The sequence below is a fragment of the Lissotriton helveticus genome, chromosome 4_1, assembly GCF_964261635.1.
Source record: "Lissotriton helveticus chromosome 4_1, aLisHel1.1, whole genome shotgun sequence".
In the NCBI taxonomy this organism is placed as follows: domain Eukaryota; kingdom Metazoa; phylum Chordata; class Amphibia; order Caudata; family Salamandridae; genus Lissotriton; species Lissotriton helveticus.
In genome coordinates, this window is record NC_136063.1 from 26,433,293 (window position 1) to 26,443,593 (window position 10,301).

A 10,301-nucleotide genomic window follows, 5' to 3' on the forward strand; every position below is an offset into this window, starting at 1 on the left:
CGGGAATCCAGCCATTGCGGTCCCGTCCTAAGGTGAGATTGTAACCTCTCCTGCCTGACCATATAACTAACTCTTCTCGCATACTTTGTCTGCCAATCTATGCCCTTGTCCGGCATGCTTCAATGCGCTTTCTTTTCTCACAGCTAAGGAGCACTTGAGGTCCCCGTGATTGAGGGACCTGCCCACAGCGTTTTCCGGTACTATGGCTAATAGTACAACATAAAAGTAAGTCCCGGTCCGTTCGACCACTCACCCCTCGGCAGTTTGTTAACTAGCACCCTGACGCCGATTTTTAATTTATTATTGTTTCAGATAAACTTTGGGAGCTGTACCATGGCCCCGTTTTAGACGGCACAGACGTCTACCGTCTTCTGATGTAGGTAATACCACATCCCTTGTCTCGCATACTCCTTTGTAAATAAACGCACAATCACTGATACATATTAAATCAAGTGTTTACCTTGCCCCCTAGGCTCTCCCCCCCTTTCCTGATGAAGACCCCAACATGAGGCTGAAAGCAACCCTTTAGCGTAATCCAGGGGTCGAAACGTAGAACTACGCTTTGCTTACTTCACACCATAGGACTGAAATAAGAGACTGTGTCTCGCCCTCTATGTGTGATGATTATTTGGAACCTTTGCTAATTGATTTGACTGTAAAGGCTTCTTATTTGCGAAATGATGCCACTAAAATGTCACCACACCTTTACCGTGTCCCACTCACTTCACTCACCCCTTCCCCTCTCACTGAGAGCACTGCTTTGAATTTTCGAATGTAATGAATTTACAATTACATGTTTACTTTGTCGTTATAATGAACCTTTGGCTGCAATTTGATTGAAACTTTGCGCAAATAAATGCCAAAATATTTTGAATTGAATTGTCTAAACTGTATCTTCTTAAGTTAAATTCAAAATGAAGTTGTTGATTGTGTGAACATTGAACATTTGAATAATTGGCTTTCTATAAGCCCAATTGAAATTCTTCAACTCTGACCAACCCCATTTTTTGTAATGAAGACGTGGTGAGGGCATGGGTCAGTCGGAGATCCGGAGTGGATGGAGTTCATCGTGCGGACGGTGTCTTCGGTGCTGATCGGGGTCCTGGCGCGGAGGATGTCGGTGGGGGGAGGTGGTTCGGTCGTGGCGTGCGTCGGTTGAGTGCTGAAGCTGTTGTGTATGTCCGCGATCTTGTTGTAGAAGTAGGAGGCGAGGGAGTTGCAGAGGTCTTGTGAAGGGGTGATGTCGTTGTTTCCGGCGTTGGGGTTGGAGAGCTCTTTGATGATGTTGAAGAGTTCCTTGCTGTTGTGTGCGTTGTTGTCCAGTCGTTCCTTGAATGCAGTTTTCTTGGTGGCGTGAATCAGTTGGTGGTGTTTTCGGGTGGCGAGCTTGAGGGCAGTCATGTTGTCCGGTGATGGGTCTCTGCACCAGGCTTTCTCGAGAGCTCGACAGTTCCTCTTGGAGCTCTTGAGTTCGTCGGTGAACCATGGGGCTTTCTTGCTGCCGGGTCTGCTAGGCGGGGTCCTTAGAGGGGCGAGGTCGTTTGCACAGTTGCTGATCCACTTTGCGAGGTTGGTGGCCGCCTGGCTGGGGTTCGTTGCGCCGGTGGGAGGGTTCTTGCTCAGTGAAGTCGAGAGCTGGTCGGCTGTGATCTTGTTCCAGCTTCTGCGTGCAACCTGTTTCTGGTGGTGGTGGATCGTGGTCCTTCTGAAGCTGAAGTGGACGCAGCTGTGGTCCGTCCAGTGGAGTCCGGTGGCGTGGCTGAAGGTGATGTCCTTGCTGGATGAGAACACGGGGTCGAGTGTGTGTCCGGCGTAGTGGGTGGGGGTTCATGTTATGTTGGGCATCTATGCAGACATGTTGTACAAGTAAGTATCCAGACTGGGAATCTATGAGCAGCAGCCAAAAACACTGAGAGCACTGGACATTAGTACCTGGTAAATCTGTTTCGTAAAAGCCTATTATGTGCTCTTGGTATAATGAATGTTAATGACAAACTTGCTGTTGATAAGCATTATGAGGCCATGACACATGTATGTATTCTGACACAATGCCATGACAGTGCCAGCACCAGCCAACAGCGATATTGTCCAGTGAGGTGAAGCTCTAGCCCTGCCCAGTGATGCCCGGCAGGCTCAGGTACCCATATCTGTGAGTAGGCCTGGGCAGTGAACTTCGCTCCGTTCGCAGAGTTTGCAGAGTTTTCTGCACTCCACACTCTACAGAGCTCACGGAGTTAAAAAAACAACGCATCATGTTGTCAAGCAGAGTGTTTTCCCCAATCGCAAATGGTATGTTGCTGAGCGAGAGCTTCCGCTCGGGTAGAATTTATACCCGAGCAGCAGGAATACCAGCACCAACTGTAGTTCGGACAGCATTCTGCCACTTGCGGAACTTCGCTGAGTTTTTTTGTAATTTCGCGGAGATCCATGTAGCAAAACTCTGCAAACTACGCCCAGGCCTGTCTGTGAGGTGAAAGAGCGTCACTGCTAAAGGTAGCCCTGGGCACTGTAGGAAAAGGTGGGAATCCATCTAGTGAAGTGAAACCCTATAGAGCTGAGGACTTCACATCAACTAGTAAGTAATTCCCAACCTTTTCCAACTGACCATAGAGTTAGGAAAGGCTGAGGTAAAAGCCACAAAAGTTAGATCCTGCAATTGTGCAAGTTCCTTCCATCAGTTTCAGGTTCCAGAATGAATGAGTGGTAATGAATGAGAATACCAGTGAATCCATGTGGGAGTGGGGAGGGTGAGTGAGAAAAAAGGAATGAGCGAGGGAGACAATCAGTCAGTCAGTCAGTCAGTCAGTCAGTCAGTGAGAATGGGCATGAGTGACAGTAAGATTGAGAGTAAGCCTGAGTGCTTGAAAATGAATGACTGAGAATTATTGAGAGTAAGTGCAAGTTAGTGTGAAGGAGTGGTATGGAGTAAGCATGAGTGAGAAAAGGGTAAGTGAGTGACAGAGTGAATAAAACAAATGACTGAGAGTGAGTAAGCATGAGTGACAATAAGGAAGAATGAATGAAAGTATGTAAACGAAAATGGATGTCATAATGAGAATACAAGTAAGTTCAAGTGAGTGTGAGTAAGTGAGAAAATATGAATGAGTGAGCGTAAGAGTCACCGCAAGCAGGTGTGAATGAGAATGAATGATATTAAGTGCAAGTGAGAATGAATTAGTGAGAGTTAGTGAAAGAATAAGAAAGAGTGAGTGAGTGATGAGTGTGAGTGAGTGACTAAGTATGTGAGAATGAGTGACTGAGAAGTGTGAGGGTTACTGTAAGTGAGTGAGTTAGAGAGTGAGTGAATATAAGTGATCATAAGAGGTTGAGACTGTGGTGCTGTGCCTGCAAGTCTGCTGTTGTTCCTGGCATACTGTAAGTAATTCTTGGCTTACACAGACATCCATCGGAAAAGGATAGCACTGGCATACACGGGCTATATTTTAGCATAAGGGCACAGCTGACAAAATATTGGCACTGGCATAGTAGAGGCGAAACTTGGCAGTGGTATTCTAGCATTAATTCTTGGCATATGGAAAACCCATGGGAAAATGCTTCCGGTGAAACTCTGCATGCAATTTTTGGCACATATGATGACAGTGGCAGAACACGGATGTCGCCATAGAGGTAGCTGCTCTCACTGAAATGCATGAGGACAACAACGGTAAATGGGGACCGATGGCAAAATGCTGCCACTGGCCCACTGGAGAGAGTTCATCCCATATTTGGAAGAGCATTGTATAGGGGACAGAGGGAACCATACCAAAATGTCTGCCATCACATATGCAAGGTCACATAAGGGTCAGCCGTGGCATGTGGACGTCTTACGTGGCAAAGTTCAGGCACTGACATATTGTATGAAATTCTTGGCATAAGGAGGCGCCCGTGGCATATGGGAGGCAGACATGACTACGTGCTGGCTCAGACACACAGGATATCATTTTTCAAATTTGGGTGTGTCCACTGCATATCTCTTTGCAAAAATACTGTCAACACCAGGGTGTGCCAGGATGTATTGCCTAGGACACCATGAAAGGGGGTGAATATTTAAAGAATGTTTTTATAGCATATGTCTTTTGACCAAATGTATGTGAAAATGTTGCTTTAAAATTTACTATTTGACCCATATTTCAAATTTGTCTCGGGGGAGGGGGCAGAACCTGTCAACCCCTACAAGAAGTTGTCGGTTTTGCTTGCTTCACTCGCTCAAATTCAGGCTAAATATTACACCCACCACTTTCGAAGTTCACCAGCCACTTCTGGCGTTCACATGAGATGAGACGGCTTCAGGAGTTTTTCCCAGCAGCCAGTGCTTATAGTGCAAAGGACTCAGGGGCCTATTTGTATGGAGGTCAAGCCGTGCGAAGTGTCAAGTCCCCTTGGAAAGGGCAGGAATGTGCCGTATATAGGGCAACATGGGGAATCCCTGTCCTTTCCCCTCCGCTGGCACCCTTTTGCATGCCTAGCGCCAACTCTGGTACCCTTGTACCATGATGCAAGAGTGCCTGCATTGTATGTAGGATTGCAGCTTTGCACACAAAAACAACCCTGTGAGACATAGCCCTTTCTCTTTTTGTGCTGCAAAATGCAGCACAAATAGAAATACAAAGAAACAGAGAGAAATAGATATATTTCTCCTCTTTACTCCTTTCCTGGTACAGTGTAAGATTTTGATGCATGCCCATGTTTCCAAGTTCTTGTAACTCTGGGAATGAGGCAAAAGCCAGGGGAGTTGCGTGTGTGATGTGGTCGCTTCTCTTACCTTAGTCTTACTGCGGTACCCAAAGGGATCGCGCTTACTCACCTGTTCATTATGTATTGTGGGAGGTTGATTGGTTAATTGGGGGGTGGGGTTTTGTTTGAAATAAAAGGGTCCTGGTGTGGCCAGGACGATGAACAGTCTAACCTGTGTGTGGTGATCATTGATTCCGACTTACTACATTACATCTTTGGCGACGAAGGTGGGATCCCGTAGCTGTTCTCCCGCTTTGTTTGCGGTGTTGCTGTGGGGCCGCGGCGCTCCTTTGGTGGTGTTTGTATTCTGGCGTGCCATCTTGCTGTCCCATGGAAAGAGCGGTGTCCTCCAGGTGAATTTGTGCCATCTTGCCGAGTTACTGTCCCGTGGAAAGAGTGGTGTTCTCCTGGTGAATTCGCTGTGCCCGGTGGTCCCGGTTGCTGCCTTGTGGTAAATAAATAATTAAATACCGGTACTATTTTTGAATACATTAACAATAACAGATAGCTCAATAAATAAGAGGCAGGATCCGAGGAATCTGAGTCGAACGGGCTTTATTCAGGCAAAAGGGAAGGGACAGGATCGGGACAGCCTGAAATAAAATAGAGAGGCAGCCGCACCCCTTCATCAACAGTACAATGTATATATAGTAAAACATCTCAATTACATTACATATAGTAGGCGTAACTAGTGACAAGCGTAAGATAAGAAGACATGGGCGTGAAAAGAAGGCGTGCACGTAGACATGTGATGAGAACGTCACAGAAGTGTCATGAATGGGCAGAAACATGGAGGGGGCTACCTGAGCAGCTGGGACCTTTAACCTAGTGTTGCGCGCAAACGGGCAATGACGTGTTACCGGGGAGAACTGGGGGCTATGACTTCTGCACTAGAAGAGGAGACTAAAGTCTGCGGTGTCAGGACGACATGTACCTATAGCATATCTGGTATCTGGTGTTTGGAGTACATGTTGATAGAATCTAAAAGTTATCAGGGCAAAGGCTGCTTGACACTAAGGCTGGTGCATGCATATATTCTTCATGTATTGTGTGTGCTATGAATCTTCTATGAATATTAATACAGTATTTCTCTTGCATGGAGACAGAAAGACTAGACTATAGCTGAAACTGTTTATGCGGTTCAGTAGCTTAGGAATGTGAAGACGGAGAGCTGAACTGATAACTAGAGGCATAACATATTCTTGGCAGACAGGCAGGCAGAGCCAGGCGGGCACCGCGCTGTGCGGCAGGAAGTAAGTGAAGGGTCAGGGATGCAGGTGGGGGCTACTTCGCTCCTCGGAGTGGGTTCAGGAGACTGGAGCTTGAATCTGGTGTCCGGGCCCTTTGAGGCCTAGAAACGGGGACAATGCGGTGAATTAACGTGCATACTGTAAAACGTGGCAACATAGGCCTAATACTCGTTGCTTTCACAAGAACTGGAAACTGGCATACTAGAGTTGGACACAACTATAATTGCGTCTTTAATCGATCATAGGGGGATATATGCATATCGATCATGCACATATAACATAGGATGGGGAACACGTAGGCACACATGACAAGGCAAAATTCAATTTTCCTCATTCCCTCCTTGTGCCCTACGTTTCCATCAGGAAACATCAATATTCATGATACCATCTATCTGTTCATATAGCATCATTTGCTCGTCTCGAATTGTCTTGGAACGGGACTTAGGACTAGGAATACAAGAGGTAGCACACAAGCCGCAAATCGCAGGGCCACATTGTAAACAGAGGCAGCAACTGAATATGATCATTACTGCTATACCTAGGAATGACAATACTTTCCATCCCCAGGCAGATATGATACTCCAGAGCCAACCGGACCATGTCCAGGTGCCTGGATTCTGGTGTAACTGATGGGCAATTTTATGAAGTCTGGTTATAGCTGAATAAACAGACGGCGCGTTATTAGGAATGAAAATGCAGCAACTGGATCCGATGACTCTACAAGCTCCTCCTCTATCGGCCAGTATGACGTCAAGAACGAGACGATTTTGGAGCACGACAAATCTCATAGCAGATTGCTCTTCAGTTAAGTTACCTAGAGCGGAAGTAGTCTCATTCACTACTGCTTCAAGGGTTCTGGTTAGCCTACGTATTAACTTACTATTCTGGACAGGGCCTATGAAGAAAAAGAAACCTTTATTGAAGTCTTGATACTGTTCTAATGCAGTTTCAGTTTGGTCGACAATTGGGGACTCGGTCTCCCTTCTATGTCTAACGTGTACTAGATGTGTGTTTCTGTGATAATCGGATGGGGCTAGGAAAACTGGTGGCAGTAGGAAGGCAATGTAACATGTTCCATCCCAATCGAGGGGCAGACGAACATATGCGGTCTGACCGCAAATAAAATAAGAATGACGTGAGGCTTTGAAAATAGATTTCCCACTGTCACTATACTCGACCACAGTAGTACAATCACTATGACCTACATGTGTGGAACCATTCTTTCTGACACATAATTCACCTTTAACTTGTAGAACTGAAATAGCAGGCAAGTCTGGAGTAGTCTCAGACTGAACATTCAAAACCATGAAATTCGAGGAATAATTACCTAGATCATATACTTCATTTTCTAGATCTAACCCTGTTCTATGGGAAAGTCCTTCCTTGTCTGGGAAACATGTTCTATTCAGAAAGGACATATCATTTGAGGATGACGTTAACGTGGACCATGCTCCACACGAACCATTATGTGAAAACGGATAGGGAAAGAGTGGCAGAACTCCCTTCGGTGTCTGGAAAGGGGGGAGTCGACCACACACCCAACAATTAGTGGCATTGCTGGTCTGGTGTGAATAGTGCAGCATTCGGATAAAAGTATTATTACGCATAGCAAGACGATAGGATAACTCGTGAGGAGGCAGGTCACTAAATGTGTGCTCTACTGTAACATTAGAAAACATATGTACATGTGTAATAGGAAAACATAAATGTAAAGCATAACTTATGCAAGTAACCATAAGACTCAGAAATGTCAGAAAGAACAGAGTAACGATACATCGACTTCGAAGATTCTTTTGATAACGTATTCTCTTAGAGTTTTGACTAACTCTCTCACTGTGTGGGTCTATCTCATACATGTCAGGAACCTGTCTAACCGTTTCACCCGAGAGGGACTTAGACAATTAAACTGGCTGACTTACTAGACCTCAGTTTCTCTTTATACTCCTGCTGCGGAGTTTTCTCTAACAGAGGAAGTTTAGATTCAGTGTCTGGGCAGTCCTTGAGAAAAGTCTTTGGTTTGAGTCCATGAAATCTTTTGACATGACTGGAATGCAGCCACCCTTTTCTTCCTTCAATCTTCACGGCCGTCCTGGTTGTAAGTAGTACAAGGCGGGGCTCCTTCCAGCGGGGCTCCAGCGGACTTGAATGATCAAAATTCCTCACAAGTACCAGGTCCCCTGGTATGACCTCATGCGGTTTCACTTCGGTGTTGTCTGGAAAAGCAGCGGCAACCTGTGAACGACAAGATTGTAGTGCAGACATCAAGGAGGCTAGGTAATCTGTCAGCATATTACTGTCAACATCTGTAATTGTACGTGGTCTAGGTGTACCCCACATATTTGGGGGGCGACCGAACACTACCTCATATGGAGATAGACCTGAACGGGAATGAGCGACCATTCTCATATAGAAAAGGGCGACTGGCAGAGCTACCATCCAATCTACACCTTTCTCTGCACATACTTTGGCGATTCGGATTTTCAGAGTCTGGTTATGTCTCTCTACAAGACTGGCTGCTTCAGGATGTCGTACACAATGGAACTTCCACTGGTACCCTAACAGAAGGGATACTTGTTTCATGAGCTCGGATGAGAATGGCTGGCCGTTATCTGAATACACGACCCTAGGCAATCCATAGCGGGGAAAATACTCACGAACCAACTGCCTGGCAGTGGTCGCAGCTGTGTAATCTGGAACTTGATATGCTTCTGTCCACCTGGACAAAGCGCATACAACTACTAGGACATACTTGAAACCTCGACATCGCTCCACCTGAATATAATCCATCTGGAGGACTTCAAAAGGGTGGTCAGGAGGATGGAATCCACCTTGTTCCACCGGGACACTTTTACCTGGATTGAACTGACAACAGATCATGCAGGTGGATCACTGACATAATATCGACGACACAAATATCGAGATACACAAATATCGAGTCAAAAATATCGATTGACAAAATATCGACTCCCTATCTTCAAACAGGTAAGTACCAAAATATCGACTCCAAAATATCGACTTACAAAAATATAGACTGTCAAAATATCGATTTTTTAAAATGTCTTAAAAGTAAGTTAAAACTAATATAGTAATAAATATATTTAATATAAACTTAGAAATAATTATTAAAAAAATATAATTTTAATAAATAATTTATATAATTAAAAAAATTATATCACCAAAAATTACACACACACATATATATATATATATATATATATATATATATTACCTACTGGCGGTCGCCAGTAGGTATATATAGTTAGGATTTTTTCTCTATGGGTTTTTTGAAAATTCTATGTCTAATAACTTTGGCGTTTGTGGACGGAATCGGCTGAAATTTTCAGGAAAATGGCACATTTTGTTTCTGAGCAGCCCTTGAAAATTTGGGGGGGGTTCGTCCAGTGGGGGCCGAGAAAAAAGGGGGGTCCCAAAACGTGTTTTTAACATTGAGTTTTCCATAGGGCGGTTGGCCTCACTTTTAGCCCGAACGGCTGAATGGATTTGCACGAAACTTGGCAAAATTGTAGGGACTGGTAGCCCGATGTGCCTTTTGTAGGTCTCAATATATGTGCTCCAGTGGATTTTGAGAAATTAACGTTTAAAAAAAGATATATATCTGTAACAGCGGACCGGTTAGCGCTCTGGTTCGCGGACTTTTCGCGCAACGGAGCTTTGTGAAGCGAAGCTGATTGGTTCTCCGGCGTCTGTCAACATTCCAAACAGTCCGTAGCGGCCGCCATCTTGTCTCTCGGTAGGATCGAGAGACAAGAGGAGGTCAAAACAAAGGGGGAAATAACTATAAGGGGGCATAGTAGATCCTCGCTGACCCCCTAGGTTTGATGTGGAGGTTTTAAAAGGGCCCCGCGGGGCAAAAAAAAAACAAAATAATAATAATCGAACGGCTGAATGGATTTGCACGAAACTTGGCAAAATATTAGGGACTGGTAGCCCGATGTGCCTTTGCTAGGTCTCAATATATGTGCTCCAGTGGATTTTGAGAAATTAACGTTGAAAAAAAGATATATATCTGTAACAGCGCTCCGCTTCGCGTACTTTTCGCGTTACGGAGCTTTGCGAAGCTGATTGGTTCTCCGGCGTCTGTCAACATTCCAAACAGTCCGTAGCGGCCGCCATCTTGTCCCTCGGTAGGATTGAGAGACAAGAGGAGGCCAAAGCGAAGGGGGAAATGACCATAAGGGGGCATAGTAGATCCTTCCTGACCTCTTAGGTTTGATGTACCATTTTGCCAAGTTTGGTGTAATTCCGTTCAGCCATTCAGGCTGTAGACGTATGTAAATGTCCTATGGAAAATTGCAT